Below are 21,951 nucleotides of genomic sequence, written 5' to 3'. Positions count from 1 at the left end.
GTCTCAGCTCTGGCTGCTGATTAGGATCACCTGAGGAGATTTAAAACATACCCAACCCTGTGACTCACCTCTAGAGATTCTGATTAAGTTGAATTTAGAGTCACCATTTAAAGCAATTCAACTTACCAGTACAGAGCTTCCCAGGGGTGTCCAAGGGAGAGAATACAGTCATGGGTTCTTAGTTACTGTTTCTGGTTGGGCCAGTAAAGCCCCTTCCTCATCCTTCTTTTCCGCCTGTCACTAGAGACAGAAACTAAAAACCAAGGCATCAGGCTGCTAAAAGCCTAAAACAAAACAAAACAGAACAACAAGAAACTAAGGCAGGATGGACGAGCTTGCTCATTCAATGATGCAAAGTACATCTCTGTATACCACACATATATAGTTTATCTTTTATCTTCCTTTTGGAGTCCATATTCAGACAAACTTTTCATAGGAACCGCCCTTACTTTAATTTCCATTGGCTAATTGTGTAAATTTGACAAAATTACTTAATTTTGGCATTGCATTTTTTCTTCTTCTGTAAAACGAAGATAATAATCACACTACCCTTTTCAGGGCTATTATGAGTATCAAATTAAGTTATATATGTGAGTAAAATGGAAAGCAATTCACAAATGTTAATTATTATGAGTCTCCCTGCTCAACATTACCATATGCTGCTTGAATTACATCTGCGTATGCTTGTGTGTGCTGAATTGTTGTAATTTCCTGTCTATTTTTATGTGTATACTTATATAACCTAAATCTCAATTCAATGAAGACTTTTTGGGGGCAAAAAACAAGATTTATACTTCTTTAGTATACCTTATTTTCCCCATTTCTCTGATTAGAAGCAAAAAACATTGAATTGAATATATTAACAGAAACATAGTACATAATTTTAAAAAATTTTCTTTGTTACAGTAGCTATTAACTTTGGCAAGTATACTGTACACACACATTATATATATACACACTATACACACATACATATACATATATGTATATGTGTGTGTATATTATACATATTATTATATTATAAACATATATACGTGTGTGTATATATACACGCACACACCTGTAGAATATATGGCAGGAGGATTTTTTTTACATATTAACCTTTGATTCCTTTCCTCTCCGAATGTCTGCTTTTCCTACCATTTTCAATCAGATAACTTGGCTCACTGGTACTTGCTTCATTGTGTGAGGGGAGGGATGTATCAGGATCAAAAGCAGAAATGACCTATGAGTCTTTTTTACTTTCATCTCTAAAAGCCTAATTTCAGAGCAGGCAAAAGGATTTGATGTATGGACACAAAGTCTTGCCAGAAACTGTGGAGAGCACAGAATGTTCCATTCTCCAGGCAAGAGAAAGATTCACCCAGGCTTAGGGGAAAAAAAAAAAGGAATAGAAAGGAAGATGGTGCTGGGAGATGGCAAGATCCCAGAGAAGGAGGTGGGAGGGGCATGTAGTCATGTGGGCAAAACTGAGAAGATTTTCGCATCCCAAACATGACTCAGGAAAGGGAGACGGCATCTGGACCTGAAGGAGCTGTTGTGTTGGGATGGGGACATTCTCCATGGCAACTCGTGTGGACAGGTGGCCAAGGAAGGCATTTTCCTATAACTCCCCATGCCTTGTCCCTGTATGGGACTCTGAAACCATGCACAACTCTGGCCATCATGGTGCAGCAGAGGCTCATAAAGACTGAGGTCAGCATTTCTTAACAACTTAGTAGCCAAATGGGAATTAAATGGTTCAAGAAATCAAAGAAAATTCTGTTTCTTGCATATTTGGGAATATGAGCTGTGATTCATACTCACCACATTTATGCATATACATATTCTTGAACGGCTATTTATAATTCACATTTGTGTTTACACACACACACACACACACACACACACGCCATACAACTCAGGGTTTCCTGCCAGAAAGCACATTTATTTGTATTCTTCTCTTTTCTAGAAAGAGGTGTGTCCAAGAATCACCTTGGAATCCCTGTAGTAGCCTCACTATTGGGAAGGCACTTCCATATTACCATGGAGTCACCAGTACAAGGAAAACGCCACCTCGAGATATTTCAGAAAGGCAACAGCCCTGAGTGAAGAGAGCATATATAACACCCTCAAAGAAACTCAGACATATTATGTCAACCACATAATCTATTACTAAATGGCAATGCTATATTAATATTAACATGTTTCCATTGCTGATAAGGTTTTGCTGATAGGAGAGTTGATATACAGTTTTATGGTAGATTAAGAATGATAAAACCAATATTATCTTATTAACAATGACAAATTGACATGATGACAACAGCGGCTAGTGATTTCCACTGCAAGGCACAGCTGGGCTGTTTTTAATGACTCTTAAAAGGAAGGTGATCCAGAATTCCTGGCATGTAGCCTGGAGCATACATCCTCAGAGATGTGGGCTTTTTGTTCCCGTAAGAAAGAAGATAAAAATTGGGAAATAATTGAGGACACTCGCTGAAAAAGAAAGCTGCTTGAAATCTGGAATTGCATCTTACTCACCATCGTGTTCTTCCCCTTTGCCCTTCTTCCTGTCTGTAGTGCAACTGAGATATCTATTAATAGAGACACCAGTCTGTGCTGCAGCAGCAGTCTTCCAACCGTGGAGACAAATGCTACCTGGTAAAGAAAGCAGAGTTAGAGAAGTGTCTGTTCATATCCTTCGCCCACTTTTTGATGGGGTTGTTTGTTTTTTTCTTGTAAATTTGTTTGAGTTCATTGTAGATTCTGGATATTAGCCCGGGTGGTGGGAAGGGGGAGGGATAGCATTAGGAGATATACCTAATGCTAAATGACGAGTTAATGGGTGCAGCACACCAACATGGCACATGTATACATATGTAACAAACCTGCATGTTGTGCACATGTACCCTAAAACTTAAAGTATAATAATAATAATAAAAAGTATGAGTCCATAATGTTACAAATAAATGATTGAATAAATATATAAATGGAGAAGAAAAAAAAAAAGAAAGTAGAGTTAGAAGACAGAAGGGGCCTGAGTTCTTCATAACTCCCTTAGGCAGTTGACAATTGCCTATGACTGCCCAACTCCAGATTTCTTGTTACAAGAAGAAAATAATCTCCTTCTGTCTTAAGTCACTGTGGTTGGGTTTTCTGTTCCTTGCAACCGAATGCCTCCCTAATCAAATTTACGTGCAGAGCTATGATTGCCTAATATAAGAAACATTATATACACAGGGCAGGATTTATTGGTAATAATAGCGAAGGTAAATCCACATTTTAGAAAGTTTTCTTGGAAATTTGGAAGATTTCTGGCTAAGCCCCTGTCAAATCAGATTGGACTCTCACTGCTTTTACTCACAGTGGGGCTGTGTAAGAGCTCAGGACTGGAGCTGAGGTGCCAGTTCTGGTACAGTCATGCTGTTCTTTTATGCTTGCCATATTAGTATTATTTTCAGTCCAGGGGATTTTTTTTTTGTAGAAATCTTTTAAGTCACTGTTTAATCTTATGAGAGTTACTTTAATTAAAATATTATAATGTACATGTCCACATAATCAGCAATATAAAGTGCAAAAGGCACATCTAATCTGAAAGCAAACATACAAGGGAGAACCCCAGTTTTCCCAACCTCCCTTCCCCAGTAAACATGAACATCTTCCACTTCCTTAGGGGCCAGCAGGCTTGCTCTGTGTATTATACAAACCGAGCAAAAGCTACACTATTAGTCTAGATACTAAATAGTAACAGAGCTCAACTTACTTACTTCAAGAATTAAAACAGAGTATAGTGAATTTGATATTCTACAGGGCTAGTCTAAATTTTCTGTTATAATATAGCTAGATTTTAGATAAATTGCTCCCCTTCCAAATTATTTTTCACCCACTGCTAGGCTTGTGAGAGAGTCTGAGAAATTTTCAAGAAACCAGAGTTCTCACATCTTATAAAAGATATTAACTCAACATGGATCATGAACTTAAATATATAACATAAAACTATGAAATTTTTGGAAACATAGGAGAAAAATCTTTAGGATGTAGGACAAGGCAAAGAGTTCTGAGGCTTGACACCAAAGGCATGATCCATGAGATGAAATACGAAAACATGTATTTAATCAAGAGTAAAAACTTTTGCTCCGCAAAAGACCTGATTATGAGGATAAAAAGGTGAGCTGAAGACTGGGAGAAAATATTTGCAAGCCATATATCTGATAAAGGACAAGAATCTGGAATATATAAAGAACTCTCAAAACCAAACAATCCAATTTGAGAATGGTCAAAAGATGTGAAGAGCTATTTCACTAAAGAGAATACACAGATGGAAAATGTACACATGAAAAAACGTTCAACATCAATGAGAACACTTGGACACAGGAAGGGGGACATCACACACCGGGGCCTGTTGTGGGGTGGGGGGAGGGGGGAGGGATAGCATTAGGAGATATACCTAATGCTAAATGATGAGTTAATGGGTGCAGCACACCAACATGGCACATGTGTACATATGTAATAAACCTGCACATTGTGCACACGTACCCTAGAACTTAAAGTATAACAATAATAAAAGAGATATAACAACAAAAAAAGAAAAAAATAACTTACCATTTAATATGTCATTACTTAGTCCTAATTGTTCAAACACGATGCTTTGATTAAAAAGATTACTATATCCTTACTGTTAAATAAGAATACAAACAATTCATATTATTCTGGTTTTTTTTTTCCAGAATAAATTCCCATATGTATACTTTTAATTGAGGAATAAACATATATAGTGATGGATAGAAAAAATGTTCAACATCATTAGCCATTAGGGAGATGCAAATTAAAACCAAAATGAAGAATAACTACACATCTATCAGAGTGGTTAAAATAAAAAACAATGACAACACAAAATGGTGGTGAGGATGAGAAGAAATTGGATTCCTCATACATCATTGGCGGAAATGTACAGCCACTCCAGAAAACAGTTTGGCAGTTTAAAAAAAATAAAATAAAATGCAACATGTAATTGCCTTGTAACCCAGGAATTGTACTCCTGGGCATTTACCCAGAGAAATACATATTTATACCTGAATGTATATAGCAGTTTTATTTGTAACAGCCCCAAACTGGAAATAACCCAGATTTCTTTTGATTGACAAATGGTTAAACAAACCATGATACATCTATATCATGGAATAACACTAAGAAAGAATACACCATGGATACATGCAGCAATTTGGATGAATCTCCAGATAATTATACTGAATGAAAAAAGTCAGTCTCCGAAGATTACATACTGACTGATTCCTTTTATATAAAATTATTGAAATGATGACATCGTAGAAATGAAGAATAGATTAGTGCTAAGGGCGAAGGAGGGGATAAGGATGGAAGGAAGTGGGTGTGACTATAAAAGGGCAATCTGTGGGATTCCTGTGACGTTGGAAATGTTTCGTATCTGACCGTATCAATGTCAACGTCTTAGTTGTGATGTTGTACTGTAGTTTTGCAAGACGTTATCATTGGGACAACCTGGGTAAAAGATACATGGGATGTCTCTGTATTATTTCTTACAACTGCATGTGAATCCACAATTATCTCAAAGTAAAAAGATTAAGTTTAAAAAGTAAACAAAGAAAACAGTGCTTTGAAACCAAAAGATGAACGATAAGCAAACACTGCACAGTTATGGTCAACAGAGTACATGTTAAGTCCATGGCGAATGGGAGGTCTGGAACCAAGTGGAGTCTCTTGAATACCTCTGGAGTAAAGCATGCCCAGTTAGGCTTTCAGGATCCCCACAAATTAAGTTCAACCAAGTAAGAGCTCATAATAAAAAAAAATCACCAGGCTAGATGTGGTGGCTTATGCCTCCAATGACAGCGCTTTGTGAGGCTGAGGTGATCTCTTGAGACCAGGAGTTTGAAACTGCAGTGAGCTATGATCATGCCACTGCACTCCAGTGTGGGCAGTAGAGCGACACCCTGCCTCTGAAAAAATAAAAATTTACCAAAGGCACAAGGAAACAACTCACCATAAAGCAGAGCCAATAGGTAACATAAATTTTAGTGTAAGGCCCCCAAAGACATATTTTACTTTTCTGATGCAGAGTATAAAATAGCTATGTAAGGAATGATTAAACTCAATAAAGGATGAAAATTAAAAATAATGAATCGGAATGCAAAGCAGCTATGTAGACTAGAAAATGAAATAGAATTTATAGAAGTAAAAAATTGCAATTGTTGAAGTTAAAGCCTCGTGGGTCACTGCCTCTATTCTGCCTGGTTTGAAGCCCTAGCCAGAAAAATTAGATAAGAAAAAGTAATAGAAGTCCAGGTGCAGTGGCTCACACCTGTAATCCCAGCACTTTGGGAGGCCAAGGCAGGGGTACCACGAGGTCAGGAGTTTGAGACCAGCCTGGCCAACATAGTGAAACCCAGTCTCTACTAAAAAATATAAAAATTAGCCGGGCGTGGTGGCACATGCCTGTAGTCCCAGCTACTCAGGACGCTGAGGCAGGAGAATCTTTTGAACCCAGGAGGCGGAGGTTGTAGTGAGCCAAGATCGTGCCACTGCCCTCCAGCCTGGGCAACAGAGTGAGACTCCACCTCAAAAAAAAAAAAAAAAAAAAAAAGAAGGAAAGAAAAGAAAAAAAGAAGAAATAAAAAGTAATAGAAGATATAAGCATTGGGATAGAAGGAACAAAATTCATTATTGCAGGTGATATGACTGTCTACATAGAAAACTCAAGAGAACTTACAGAAAAATATTGTCAGAATTAATGAGAGTTTATCAAAGTGGCTAGAATAGAGAACAATATGCAAAAATCAAATGCACTTTTATAAACCAGCAATAAATTTAAAAAGTCATTATCAAAAAGGTACACTTGAAATAGAAACAAAATATAAATTATCTAGGAATAAATGTAACAAAAAGTGTTTAGGACTTTTATACAGAAAACTGTTAAATCTTATTGGAAAAAAAGAGTGAAATAGATAGAGTGATACAATGTTCATGGATAAAAAGACTCAATATCAACTGTTTTGTACCATCTCTCTCCTCCTCCACTGATGCCCTTGCATTTCTATTTCACTGGAAAGAATGCAGAAGTAAGAAAAGAACTTCTACTACAACACATAAATATTAAAACCCCAACAGCATTTTAATGGAACTACATATAAAAGCTGTCACATATTTTTTGTTGAATGTAACATTTGAGCTTCTTTCTGTCAGAGGCAATGGTGTCCACTTTGGATACAGCTTCCTCTGTAATTATTTAGCCTTGTCTTCAGGCCAGGCCAGTTGTAGCTGACCAGTCTGTGGGCAGAGAAGAAAGCATTTTCTATGATTGCTCAATGTAGGACCTGGCCTCACATACTTTCTTCCTTTCATCCACAGACATCAAGACAGATGTGTGTGTTTGGACTTGGACTGCCACCTTGCAGAGGGAGCTATGACACACTTTCCTCTGTATTTCTTAACCCTTACAGCTTTGCCATTGCTATTTTCTCAGGTCCATCATGACTAATCTTTGATGACCTTTATGTATGTTTACTTCAGTTTCCATCAGAGGCCTGAGACTCCCACGTCACCCCTCATTGCCTTTGCTTGAATGCTCACATAGCTCAGCACATTCTTTTATGTCTACCTCCCATTCCTCCACAACAGATGCAACCCTGGCACTGTGTCCTCTGAAACTCATGCAGCAAAATCCTTTATATTTTACATCTCTTCTCTGAACATTTTTCACTTTCTTGCTCTCAGGAAACCTGGATTCCCCCTGAAGACCGTGTTTTTCCTGCAGTCCTTTAAGTGGTGGCTATTTTCTCTCCTATAGCCCTTTAATTCCTGGGTCTGGAGATGGCCTGGGTGTCTTTCTTACTATTCATTTTTCTCTCAGACCATTCTCCCTTCTTCTCCCTCCCTAAAATATTCCAGCTTTGAATATCCTATCTTGTCCCTATCCTATCTTGACCTTGACTTCATGGTCATAGTCATTTAGTGACCTCAAGGGTAACTCTATTGACCTCAAGGGTAACCCTATCTTATTTCTTATTAATTTTAACTCTGGGTTTTCTGTTATTCTATCCAACATTACCCTTGTCTTAATTTCTAATGATTTAAATATGCATGTAGGTAATATGTTTTACACTCTGAACTCTCATTTTCTTGACCTACTCTCCTTCAGTGGCTTTGTCCTTCATCCAATCTTGTCTGTTCATTCCTAAGGACATAGCTTAGACCTTGTCATTACCAGTAGCTCCAGCTCTAACATTTCTGGCTCTCTGACTTCAGGCACATGGTAGAATTAAAATTTCCCCCATTGAAGTTAGTCCTGGCCATGAGACTTTTCTTGGCCAGTGAAATGGACAAAAAAACAGCTTTAAGATGCAGCGCCTTTACCTCACTTCCTCTTGCCACGATGACCAGCAACATTTGAGGTAATAGCTGTGCTGTCAGTCTGGGACCATGAGTGTTCATTAGTGATGAATGGTGTCCTTGTGCTAACCTGGTTGGACTTGTACCCTGAACAAGAAATAAACCTTTGTTATTCAAAGTTACTGAGAATTTGGGGTTGTTTATTGCTGTAGCATTGTGTGCTTGCTTCCCTTTCTCTGACCATTTTTCCTATCTTTCCATATAAATTTCTTTAGTATCCAGATCCCAACAAACCTCTGAATGTCAAGAAACTGAAACTGATACATGTGAATTCTCTTTGCATTTTTTTTTATAAATCCAAAGCTATTCTAAAATAAAGAGTTTATTAAAATTAATGCAAGGAAGTAATGTTAGCAAGATGGTGGATTAGTAAGCTTCAGGCCCTTGTTTTCCCCAGAAACACTAAGAGAATAACAACAGCAACAACAAGAACAAACTCCTAGAGACTGGCTAAAATAACCGTATAGAAGCTCTGAAAATTAGTCAAAGATCTATTGCAACCAATGGAATACTTAATGAAGAAAAAGCCACATTCAACACGGTAGAAAATTTCATGGCTTTTTTTTTTTTTTTTTTTTTTAAAGACAGAGTATCGCTCTGTCTCCCAGGCTGGAGTGCAGTGGCGCGATCTCGGCTCACTGCAACCTCTGCCTCCCAGGTTCAAGCGATTCTCCTGCCTCAGCCTCCCGAGTACCTGGGATTATAGGCGTGCACCACCATGCCTAGCTAATTTTTGGATTTTTAGTAGAGATGGGGTTTCAACATGTTGGTCAGGCTCTTGACCTCATGATCCGCCCACCTTGGCCTCCCAAAGTTCTGGGATTACAGGTGTGAGCCATCGCGCCCAGCCGAAGACTATTATTTTAAGTGAAGTAACTCAGGAATGGAAAACCAAACATCGTATGTTCTCACTTGTAAGTGGGAGCTAAACTATGAGAATGCAAAGGCATGAGAATGACACAATAGACTTTGAGGACTCAGGGAAAAAGGGTAGGAAGAAAGTGAGGGATAAAAAGATTACAAATCGAGTTCTGTGTATGCTGCTTGGGTGGCGGGTGCACCAAAATCTCACAAATTACTGCTAAAGAACTTATGTAACCAAATACCACCTGTTCCCCCAAAAAACTGTGGAAATAAAAAATAATTGTTTCACTATTTAAAAAAGTTCTCTCTTCTAGTTACTTTTTATTTTTTTTGACAGAGTCTCACACTGTAGCCCAGGCTGGAGTGTAGTGGTGTGATTTTGGCCTCCCAGATTCAAGCAATCCTCATGCCTCAGCCTCCCGAGTTGCTGGGATAACAGATGCATGCCAACACGTATGGTACTTTTTGTATATTTTGTAGAGATGGGGTTTTGCCTTGTTGCCCAGGCTGGTCTTGAACTCTTGAGCTCAAGTAATCTGTCTGCCTCAGCTTCCCAAAGTGCTGGGATTATAGGCATGAGCCACTGGGCCTGGCCTCTTCTAGTTACTTTGAAATATATAATAATTCATTACCAACTATAGTCAGCCAACTCTGCTATGGAACATTAGAACTTATACCTTCCATCTAACTGTATGTTTGTACCCATTGACCAACCTCTTTTCAGCCCCACTCCCACTCACATACTCTTCTCAGTGTCTGGTATCTATCATTCTTCTCTCTACCTTCATGAAGTCAACTTTTTTAGTTGAGTAAGTACATGTGAATTTGTCTTTTTGTGTCTGATTTGTTGCAGTTAACATAATGACCTCAAGTTTCATTCATGTTGCTGCAAAATACATGACTTTATTCTTTTCAGTATTCCATTGTGTATATAAACCGTATTTTCTTCACCCATTCATCCTTTGATTCTATTTCTTGGCTACTCTGAATTGTGCTGCAATAAACATGTGAGTGCAGCTATCCCTTTAACATACTGATTACTTTTCCTTTGGATAGGGGCCCAGTGGATTGTATGGTAGTTCTATTTTTAGTTTTTTGAGAAAACGCCATACTGTTTTCCATAGTGGTTGTAGTAACTTACATTCCACACCAACAGTTTAAAAGAATTTCCTTTTCTCTGTATCCTTGCCAGCATCTGTTATTTTTTGTCTTTTTAGTAATAGCCATTTTAACTGGAATAAGATAATATTTCATAATAGCTTTAATTTGCATTTCCCTGATGATTAGTGATTTGAGCATTTTTTTTTCATATATCTGTAGGCCATTTGTGTGTCTTCTTTTGAGAAATGTTTATTGATGACCTTTGCTCACTTTTTAATAGGGTTATTTGTTTTTTGTTTTGTTTTGCTTTTGTTTTTTATTGTTGAGTTGTTTGAGTTTCTTATATATTCTGGATGCTAGTCCCTTGCTGGATGAATAATTTGCAAATGTTTTCTCTGATTCAATCGGTTGACTCTTTACTCTATTGACTGTTTCCTTTGCTGTGCAGAAGCTTTTTAGTTTAAAATAGTCTCATTTGTCTATTTTTGTTTTCATTGTGCTTTTGAATTCTTAGCCATAAAATATTTGCCTAGACCAATGTCCTAATGTGTTTTCTCTCTGTTTTCTTCTAGTAGTTTTGCAGGTTTTAGTCTTACATTTAAGTTTTTAATTTATTTAGAGTTGATTTTTGCATATACTGAGACAGAGGGGCCCAATTTTATTCATCTGCATATAGATATTCAGTTTTCCCATCACCATTTATTGAAGAGGGTGTTCTTTCCCCAATGCATGTTCTTGGCACCTTTGTCAAAAACCAATTGGCTGTAAATTTGTGGATTTACTTCTGAACTCTCTATTCTATTCCATTGGTCAATGCTTTGTTTTTTTTACCAATATCATGCTGTTTTGGTTACTATTGCCTTGTAATATATTTTGAGGCACACAGTGTAATGCCTCCAGCTTTGTTCTTTTTGTTCAGAATGGTTTTGACTAGTCTGGATATTTTTTTGTTCTGTATAAATTTTAGGATTGTTTTTCTGTTTCTGTGAGAAATGATGTTAGTATTTTGATAGAGATTACATTGAATCTGTAGAGTGCTTTGGGCAGTATGGTCATTTTAATAATATTAATTCTTCTGATCCATGAGCATGGGATGTCTTTCTATTTGTGTTCTCTTCCATTTCTTTCATCAGTTTTTGTAATTTTGCTTGTAGAGATCTGAAAGTACCTCATTTATAGAGGAAAATGTTCTCCAAGTTCAATGAATCCCAGGATACGTATGAGTATATTTTCAAATGAACCTAGTCTCAATGTGTATATAATACATGATAAGCATGTTGCAATTATCTCTTGGAGAAACAAAAATATCTAATTAAGTTGGCAGGTACCCAGAATTGGTGTCTTCTGAATTGGCCAGTGATAGTTAATGGATCTGACGCATCTTGAAACACTTATTTGGCATATGTGGAATCATCATAGTCTCAGAAATGATTATTGGCTTTGTTCTGATGGCTTTCAATTCCACATTCGTTTCAACTCCTCTATCAGAACACATATTTATTTATCTTTTCTGCATGTGTTCCCAGAATATTCTGTTTAGCAAAGAAGGAATATCAGTAAATCCCTCTGTTTTAGTGAGTTTACCAAAGAGCAAAATAGCTGGTCTATTGGCCAAAAATTGTTGGTGTGATTTATTTTTGTAGTTCTTTTCAAGCATATTTTGCAGGGGTTGATTTCCAATTGTAAAAAAGTCTCGATTTTGAGTTAGCCATGAACTTGTGAACCCACATTACATAAAATCCTTGTATTTATACCAAGCTTTGAAATTTCCTAAGAATTTCCATATGCATTTTTGCATTTAATTCAATAATAAATACTGTGTGGCTATTGTTGATGCCTTTTTACAGAAAAAGCAATGAATATGCTTTTGGAAAAAATTTTCTCTGATTCTTGAAAATGTGCTAGAACTTTCAAAATGTGTGAAATAAATTATAGTAGCATTTCTTCACACTCACAACACAGAACATTTCTGATCACTGAAATAAGGAGAGTGTGTTTTTCCCCACCGAGGCATTCTCCAGTTTTCTGTGAACACTGACTGGGTGTCCTGCAATTCAGTTCAGTTCTGACACTAACCAGAGTTACTGCAGACCCCACAGGTTAAGGGCTCAGTCCCACAAGGCTGCCCGTCACTTCAGACACCAATCTTAAATCCCATGTTATCACCTTTACTTCTGACTGATAGCTACAAATCAGGGTTCCCACGACCCTTCTTTGGGTTCAATAATTTGCTAAGAATGCTCACAGAACACAGGGAAACACTTGTTTACATTTATTGGCTTATTATTTACTAAAGAATACAAATGATAGAGACAGATAAAGAAGTACATAGGGTAAGGTATGTGGGAGGGGTGCGGACCTTCCATGGCCTTTCCTGGTTTACCACCCTCCCAGCACCTTCACGTGTTCACCAACCTGGAAGCTCTCCAAACCCCATAGTTCAGGGATTACTACAAAGGCTGCATCATGTAGTCATGATCAGTTATTAACTCAGTCTCCAGCTCCTCTCCCTTTTCTGGAGAAAGAAAGGGAGGGAAAAAAAGAGGATGAGAGGGTAGGACTGAAAGTTTCAAGCTTCTAATCATGGCTTGGTTTGTCTAGTCACCAGCCCTCATGCAGAAGCTCAAGAAAAGTCATCTCATTAGATCAAAAGATGCTCCTACCCCCCAGGAAATTCTGAGAAACTGGGAGCTCTGTGTCAGGAACTAGAGGCAGAGACTATATATATACATATGTGTGTGTGTGTGTTTGTGTGTGTGTGTGTGCTTTTCATGGGTTGCACACACCTCCAGCTGGACCAGATCTGGGGGTCATAGAGCTGTTCAAAGTTTGAATAATTCAGGCTATTTCAGGTCAGCTTTGTAAATCAGGTCAGTTTAGTGATTTAAGTTCCTCAAAAGTTTAAGCTTTTCACCTACCTGGCTTCAGTTGGTTTCTTGTGCAAACAACCACTATTGAATATCTGTCTAGACAAAGTGTTTAACCTAAAGACTGAATGAGCAGCCTCTATCTATGGCCATCCCACTCTGAACATGCCTGATCTAGTCTGAATTACCAGCCTCTGTGCTCTGCCCACCTACCTCTCTTTCAACTCCACGGTGGCTCCCTTGAGGCCATCTGATGCATAGGGTTAAGTGGAAAGACAAAAACCTTAATTTGACTTTGCTGCTGGAGAGGCTCCTGTTGTCCAGCAGAGATAACCTAAAGGAAGTTGCTTAAAAAAGACATGTGGCCACAGGCTGTCACTTTGAAGTCACTGCTTATAATAACATTAGTTTGGGCTGCAGAAGCAGTTGACGTTTTCAGCTGAGGAGGTCTAAATGGCTCTCAGTGAATTTAGATTGCAAAACACAGGCATAAAAAGCCTCACTTTCATCTCTGCCTGTAGATAAACTAGCTATAATCGGACTTAGTTTCTCTCTTATAGGACTTTGTTGAAGGTAGTCAGAAGTGACAACACAAATAAGTATTCTAGATCTCTTACAGGTATGCCCTTGGCTGGGATGTGGTATAACCTCACATACATCACATCCCAGCAGGGCTAAAACCGAGGTAATATGTGAAATACTCACCTCAGGTGCAAAATTTAAAGGGGCACAGAAAATGTCTCAGTAATCAAGATAAATAATATTTTAATGTGATTTTTTTAAAAAATAAAAATTAATGCAAAAAATATGATGAATAAAATATCAAAATTTTAAATAAAGACAGTATCAGTGTTGTTGATTTTTCCTTTTGCCTTTGGCTCCAAGGTGCCTTGGCATGGCATCGCTCACAGTTGATGGTTTTGCTAACTATTTTGCAACTGAAATAATAGGAGTCACCAACTTTCCAAACTGCGATATTGAGTCCTCACTGCCTTTTGCTTCACAGCAAAAGTTTATTGAAATAAGCTATCTTCAGAATCCCATTCCTGGTGCTACATGATATATTAGAATTAGGTTCGGTTACACAGGCCAGAAAATCCAAAGTAGTAGGATCTTAAGCAAGATAGAAGTTTATTTCCCTTTCAGGTAAATGTAGGCAGGCCAAGGTTGCTGTTGCAGCTCCATGATTAGCAGGGATCCGGGTTCCTTCTCTCCTAATTCTCCATTATCATCAATATGTGGCTGCCACCTTATGGTTCATAAATGTTGCTTTAGCTCCAACCATTACATCTATAGTCTAGCCAGCATGAAGATACAAAGTGGAAAAGAGGCAAAGCGCACCCACACTCACACCATCATTGTCTCTAAGGAAAGCTCCTACAAACTCTATATAACACATGCTCACATTCCATCTACCAGAACTATCAAAGCTAAGTCTAGCTGCAAAAGAGGCTGGAAAATGCAGTCTTGGTTCTGGGTGGCCATGTGCTCAGCTAAAAATGCTGAAATTAGTATGGAGAAAAGGAGATCAGATACTGTAGACAGCCAGCAGTCTCTTGGAAATCGTGAAGGATTTGGTTGCATCCATTGCGTCAGCTTTGACGGGGCTCCTACACAGAAGATCTACCCCTATGCTGGTCAAGCAATCACTGTCACTCCCAAATGTGTCATCACACTGTGCTTTGACCAGAGTTTCCGTTCGTTAGCTCTGATTTAGATATATTAAGATCTACTATTGGCTACATTATTAAACCCATGAGGTGAGAAAGAGATTTTGAAATATTAACAGATACTTGTTTTCCTCTCTATATATCTTCCTACCTATCAGCTAGCTACTCTTTTTTTTTTTTTTTTTTTTTTTTTTTTTTTGAGACAGTGTCTCACTCTGTTGCCAGGCTGGAGTGCAGTGGTGCAATCTTGGCTCACTGCAACCTCCGCCTCCCGGGTTCAAGTGATTCTCCTGCCTCTGCCTCTGCCTCCCAGGTAGCTGGGACTACAGGTGCCCGCCACAGGCCCGGCTAATTTTTTGTATTTTTAGTAGAGACGGGGTTTCACCATGTTGGCCAGGATGGTCTCGATATCTTGACCTCATGATCCACCTGCCTCGGCCTCCCAATCGTTTTTATTTTCTTACTTTAGAGAAGGGATAAAATAGTAGAATGCAAAAGACAAGAAAATAATTCTTGCCTTTTGGATTTCAAAACCATCAAAGACTCATGATCCATTTGGAAGACTATATCACCAGCCAGAGCTAGACTCCCCCCAATAGCTCCTCCCCATTTAGGCCTAGATACATATTCCTGGACCGAGGGAAGGAGAAGAGTCAGAGAGGAAGCCAGAGGATTAGATGCTGCTGTGAGTCCCCAAGAAGGGGCAGTATTGGTGGTTGGAGAGATGGAGATGGAATTACCTGGATAAGTTTAGGGTCTAAGAACAGGGGATACTTGTGTTCCTAACCCCCATGGAAGAGCCCAGAGGGCCTAAAAAAGGCCTGCCATGTCAGGTTTCTGAGACAAAGAGATATTTGTATGGCATGTCCAGTGCATTCATCAGGTTATATATATTTATATATGAGATTTATGCAGAATTGGCTCACTTGATTATGGAGGCTGAGAAGTTCCACAATCTGCTATCTGCAAGCTGGAGACCTAAGACAGCCAGTAGTATAAATTCTAGTCCAAGTTCAGAGGCCTTAGAAGCAGGTGAGCTGATAGTGCAAGTTTCTGTCTGAGGGAAGAAGGGTGATATCCTAGCTCAAGCAAGCACGCAAAGAGGAAATTCTCCCTTCCTCTGCCGTTTTGCTCTATGCAGGCCCTCCATGGGATGGATGATGCCCACCCACCTTGGGGAGGACCATCTGCTTCACTCAGTCTACTGACTCAAATGTTAATTTCTCCCAGAAACACCCTTACAGACACACCCAAAATAATGTTTAACCAGATATCTAGGCACCCTGTGATCCAGTGAAGTTGACACATAAAACTAACCTTCATACCCAGACCAAAGAGTCTGTGTTTCCTGCATACAGACTTTCTATTCTAAGTGCTGACAAGGTGCTGTGGAAGAGTTTGATCAGGGAGAGCCAGAATGTGATGGACATTTAAAAATAGCACTGATGGTAGAAGCCTGAGCATGTTTAAATACTGCTGGGAAAGTCCATCCAGAGGAATAGCTGAAAACCAAAGAAAGAAGGGGTAACTGAAATAGATGCGACAGTCTGGGAAGGGGATTAGAACCTAGAAAGGGGGGCGGACGCGGTGGCTCATGCCTGTAATCACAGCACTTTGGAAGGCTGAGGCGGACAGATCATCTGAGGTCAGGAGTTTGAGACCAGCCTGACTAACAGGGTGAAACCCTTTCTCTACTAAAAATACAAAAATTAGCTGGGCGTAGTGGCAGGTGCCTGTAATCCCAGCTACTTGGGAGGCTGAGGCAGGAGAATCGCTTGAACCTGGGAGGCAGAGGTTGCAGTGAGCCGGGATTGCACCAATGCACTCCAGCCTGGGCTACAGAGCGAGACTCCATCTGAAAAAAAAAAAAAGAAAAGAAAGAAAAAAAAAAAAGAAAAGAACCTAGAAAGGGGGTTAGTCTTGGGCAGAACTGGGAATAAGCCTTTCACTGTGATGAGAGGGTGGCAGAAAGAATGGGGCAGTAAATCCATAAGTGGGGTGGCAGGAGTTAGGTGAATTCCCTGAGGAAGGGTATGCTGAGCAGAAGACAGAAGCATTTGAGGAGGATGGAGAAGTTTGGACATGACCAGTATGGAAAATGGGGCAGTGATGGCCAACTGCACACTAGAGTTTGGCAGGCCCAGGAAGAACTGAAGGAGGTGAGCATGAGAGGATGTGGTTGTCCCCACCAGGCTCTGTGGCCAGGGACAGGTGTTGAGGAGGCAGACACTGCAATTATTGGAGAGTTGCTGTCTGTGGCAGGTGTGAAGGAAGCGCAGAGTAGATCCCTGGTCCTCCAACTTGGCTGCATATGGGAATCACCTGGGGAACTTAAAAGATATACTGAGGCTTCAATCCCAATACAGACATTCAGCTTTAACTGGTCTGGGGTCCAAGTTTGAGGAGAACTGGGGTAGGGGATACTGGCAAATATGGCTGAAATTGATGGACCATGTCTGAGCTAGGGCAGGAGGGGTAGGCAAGGGTGCAAGAAGGCAGGAAATAGAGGGGCTGAGAGTGGAGGTCTCAATCAATGGGAAAAGAGTTTTCCTGCGATGTCCCAGAAATGCAACTGTAGTTACACTTCCCTCAACTTCAGAGCTAAATTCTCCCAGGTATCTTCCATGTTTACCTGTGTAGACCTAAGGACAGGCTCCATTTGCATTCCAAATAGATCTCTTTCTCAGCAGTTTATGTGGATTTTGTGTGCTTTACTTTACATGACAGTACTAAACAAGCCAAGAGCAATTCAGATTTTAGACACGGACATCTCCTTCCACCTTCTGAGAGATGGTGAGTGCTATGGACTGAATGTTGGTATACACTCCTTGCCCCGTTCTTATGTTGAATTCTAATCCCCAATGTGTTGGTATTTGGAGATGGGGCCTTTGTGGAGGTGATTCGGTCATGAGGGTGGAGTCCTCATGAATGGGACTGGTGCCCTTATGAAAGAGAGAGCTCTCTGGTCCTCTTTCCACCTTGTGAAGATACAATGGGAAGTCGGCAGTCTGCAACACAGAAGAGGGCCCCCACCAGAACATGATTATGCCGGCCCTCTGATCTTGGATTCCTAGTCTTCAGAACCGTGAGAAATAAATTTCTGTTGTTTATAAGCCACCCACTCTATAATACTTTGTTATGGACAGCAACAAACTAAGATGGACAGACTCTCTTGGTGCCTTTGAGGGGATATGTTATTATCAGCAATGTTGTTTGAAGCAGTCTCTGATAAGGAATGCTGACCCACCAGGGACAAATACCCCTATCTTAAGCAAACTCTCATCCCTATCTCCCTGCCTTAAACCCTTTTTCAGGTGCTGTGACAGCATCAATCAGGCCTTGGCAGGCGAGGGAGCCCTTTGAAGAAGCAGCCAATGGACAAGCTGAAGACATGGTAGGTGGAACGTTTTTCATCACCCGCAGGGATGATATAAATTGTGTGGGCCTAGGGATAGCAGGTTTCAGATATGGCCATATTGTCTTTATTTATTATATGCTCCATTGATTAGAAATTGGATTCCAAACCCCTCAGGAAGTTGCCCTATTCCCTAGCTAGCTCTAGATCCAGCACTGTATGAGTGGTTCCACTGTGATAAAGCAGTAGTTCTCAAACTTGGGTGTTATCTTACTCTGTTCAGGCTGCTATAACAAAAAATTGCCATTGACTGGGTGGCTTAAAAACAACAGAAATTTATTACTTACAGTTCTGGAGGCTGGAAAGTCCAAGATCAAGGCACTGGCACATTTGATGTCTGGTGAGAGCCTGTTCCCTGGGTCATAGACGCACAGCTTGCTGCATCCTCACGTGGTGGAAGAGGCAAGGGAGCTCTCTTGGGCCTCTTTTATGTGGGCAAATCCCATTCATGAAGGCAGAGCCTCCCAAAGGCCCCACCTCGTAATACCTCACATTGGGGATTAGGACTTAAACACAGGAATTTTGGAGAGATACAAATATTCAGTCCATAGCAAGCATGCATCAGAATCTTCTGTAGGGCTTGTTAGGGTATGGGTTACTGGACCCCAAACCCAGAGTGTCTGGTTTAGTAGGCCCAAGAATTTGCATTTCTAACAAGGCCTAAGGTGATGCCGATGCTGCTGGTCCAGAGACCACACTTTGAAAACCACTGCTGTTGAGAAAAGAAGTGGCATTCAAAGGATGGGGAAGCAGAGAATGGAACATCTTCCATTCAAGGGGCCATCTCAGGTGGCCCTCTACATCCCCAAATTAATCCATCAAACCGTTGCATCAGTGACAGCATAGTTTTACATGTCAATATGTGATACTGCAGTTTCTTAGTCTCTAAAGTTAAAGGCTTCCTGGTGGTGGTGACACGAGGACTAGGGGATTGCTGGGACAGGGCTAATGAGCACCTCACTCACAGCTAACCACTCATGAAGTGTCTCCATGGGCTGCACCCAGTCCTGGAGCCCTATGTATGTTATCTCTTTTATTCCTTAGATGATGTGGGTGGGGTTAGATCCCCATTTTGCAGTTAAGAAAACAGTGACACAAGCAGATGTAAGTAAGTAGAGTGTGTTTGCAGGTGAGTCCTGTATGCCTCTAAGCGTTGGCTTACTCTGGGAGGTGCTGCCCAGGATCTCTCAGCCAGTTAGTGGAGGAGTGGGCCTGCATGAGGCAGACTGAACCTGGCATCAGATCTCCTACCCATCTCCCCACCTGTGCTCACTCAGTTGCTGCCCCTTCACTCCCTTTTCTTCTGTAGAGACAAAGGGAAGAATCTGTCAGGAAAATTCCTGGGAGAGGGGGAGCTGTGCTTCTGAAGAAGGCAGTTGTTGCAGTCCTAGTCTGCTTGCAACATGGTTGGTGGCACAGACCTTCCCACACCTCTATGCCAGATGTCTTAAGGATCAGCCCAAAGCTTAATGTCTCCAGGGATACCCACTTCCTTCCTAAGGGAAGATAGAGGTGCTTGAAAATGTAGGGTTTATTCTTATTCAGGTATGGTGAGGCCAACAGACCAGGAGATGATGGCCATTGAAGAGATAGTTTATTACTCACAGTTCCCAGGAGGAGGGGGTACACTGGGCCACACAGGGAAGCATCAGGTCAGTCAGGAGGCAGAGGGAAAGGGGGAAGCTATGGGCAGAAGGCTTTATTGTGAGAAGGAACAGGTGAGGCAGGCTTAGGATTGGCTGGCTTGGAAAATTACAGCAGGCTCTGGGCCATAGAACTGCCTTAGTTGTCTGCTACCTGGCCCTGGAGTGACTGGGACTGGTAACTGGTGTCCTTGAGTGTGAGAGCCCAATAAAGGAGGTGGTTGGAGGTGTGGGCTCTGGATTGGTTGGCTTGAATGTGAAAGATGTGTTTGTAGGTGAATCCTGTACTGTCTCTGGGAACTGGCTAACTCTGGGAGGGGCTGTGCCTCTACCGTCAGCCAGGCTCCAAGATGTCAAAATATCAAATACAGAATCTAGAACATTTGGTTATTCCGGAGAGCTCATGCAAAGATGGTATTAGGAGCTACTTTTCCAATCAACAGCCTCCAATACTGTTTTCTCTCCAGAATCATCTATCAGGGAAGAGACTTATAATCAGAAAGTAACAGAACAAAGAGGGCAGGCCACAGTTAGGTATAAGCAAGGGATTGGTCTTTCCTGGGGTGGACCTAAAGGGTCGCAGCTTTAAAAGCATCCATTGTTATTAGAGTGTTAACAGTAGCATCTCACGTGTGAAGGTAGGGAAGAACGAGACGAGGTCAGGGCCAAGACCCTGAAGGGGGCTGTGGACCCAGAGCATGTCTCATAAATCCCAAGTCAGATTCTGTTGACTCCTGGGACTTTCTGTTTGTTTCCCCCCTAATTTCTCCTTTTTTTCAGTTTACCCATGTGTCAGAAGCACCTGGGGAGCTGCTTGAAATTGCTGGGGCTGACCCCTGGCCACTGCTCTGCATCAGAATCCCCTGGAGGCTGGTGAAGCATGTTTCCAGGTCCCATACCCAGAACTTCTGATTCAAAAGGTCTGGGGTGGGGCCTGAGAATTAGAGCCTGTTCCTAACACGTTCCCAGGTGATGCTCATGCTGCTGGTCTGCAGCCCCTGGTCTGCGAGCCACTGACCTAGGGATTCTAACTCAGTAGGTCTGGAGACGGCCCCAGGTGGTTCTGACCTGGTGGTATTCTGAAGTCCACACCTGGAGAAACACCGCCCTGAGACTGAATAAATTCTGTGATGAACATTCTCACTGTGCTGCTGCCGTGCAAGGGAGAACTGGCCAAAGAGTTATTTGGCCAGCTTGAGTGACGCGGATCCTGAGAACGCTCCCGGGTAGGCAATTGCCCCCGTGGAAAGCCTCCTCAGAGCAGCGCGCGCAGGCCCACGTGGAGGATCAATGCAGTGGCTGAACACCGGGAAGGAACTGGCACTTGGAGTCCGGACATCTGAAACTTGGTAAGACTAGTCTTTGGAACTTGCCCACTCCATTTGAGTGGAAGCGTGGCCTGATCACCCACGGCGTGCCTGTACCGGCACTTTGGTTTTTGTTTTTGACTTGACTTGAATTGCTTGATACTTTGGTTTTGGTTTTGACCTGGCTTGGATTTCTGGATACTCTGATTTTGGTTTTGATTCTGGTTTGGTGTAAACTGAAAAAGTGTGTGTGTGCCTTTTTTACCCGTTCTTTGTTTTGTGGTGTGAGTGTGGTGTGAGCTTGGTGTTTTGTCTCGGGGAAACATGGGTCAGACACAAAGTAAGCCTACAGCACCCGGTATTCCCAGGCGGTCTCCCATCCAAGTACTAACCAGGCCCGACCCTGCTTAGCTTCCGAGATCAGACGAGATCGGGCGCGTTCCGGGTGGTATGGCCGTAGACACGGCTGGAAAAGGCCAGATGGGTCCCCCAAAGTGTGGGGCCTGGCCCAGGGGTCCCAGTTGCCTGGGCCTAGGAGTTTTTTCCGTGATGCAATATCATTCTGGGGTTTGTCACAATGTTAGAAACACAAAACTTGCCAGATCACCTGGCCTCATTTTGGGCTTGAAAAAAATGGGGTCGCCAAAGATATAAAGAGTGTCCCCGAACTGTTAGCCCTCC

General features: G+C 41.2%; 1 non-coding gene across 1 annotated transcript; it reads right to left on the bottom strand.

Moving 5' to 3' along the window:
• Positions 1-21,613: 21,613 nt before the first annotated feature.
• Positions 21,614-21,732, bottom strand: LOC112209540 (5S ribosomal RNA). Its single transcript, XR_002944386.2, has one exon. It is a non-coding gene; the product is annotated as a 5S ribosomal RNA (ribosomal RNA).
• Positions 21,733-21,951: the final 219 nt, after the last annotated feature.

This window comes from Pan troglodytes, chromosome 5 (assembly GCF_028858775.2).
Source record: "Pan troglodytes isolate AG18354 chromosome 5, NHGRI_mPanTro3-v2.0_pri, whole genome shotgun sequence".
Classification (NCBI taxonomy): Eukaryota; Metazoa; Chordata; class Mammalia; order Primates; family Hominidae; genus Pan; species Pan troglodytes.
The sequence above is the reverse complement of the archived record's forward strand: the minus strand, read 5'-3'. Positions and strand labels throughout refer to the sequence as shown.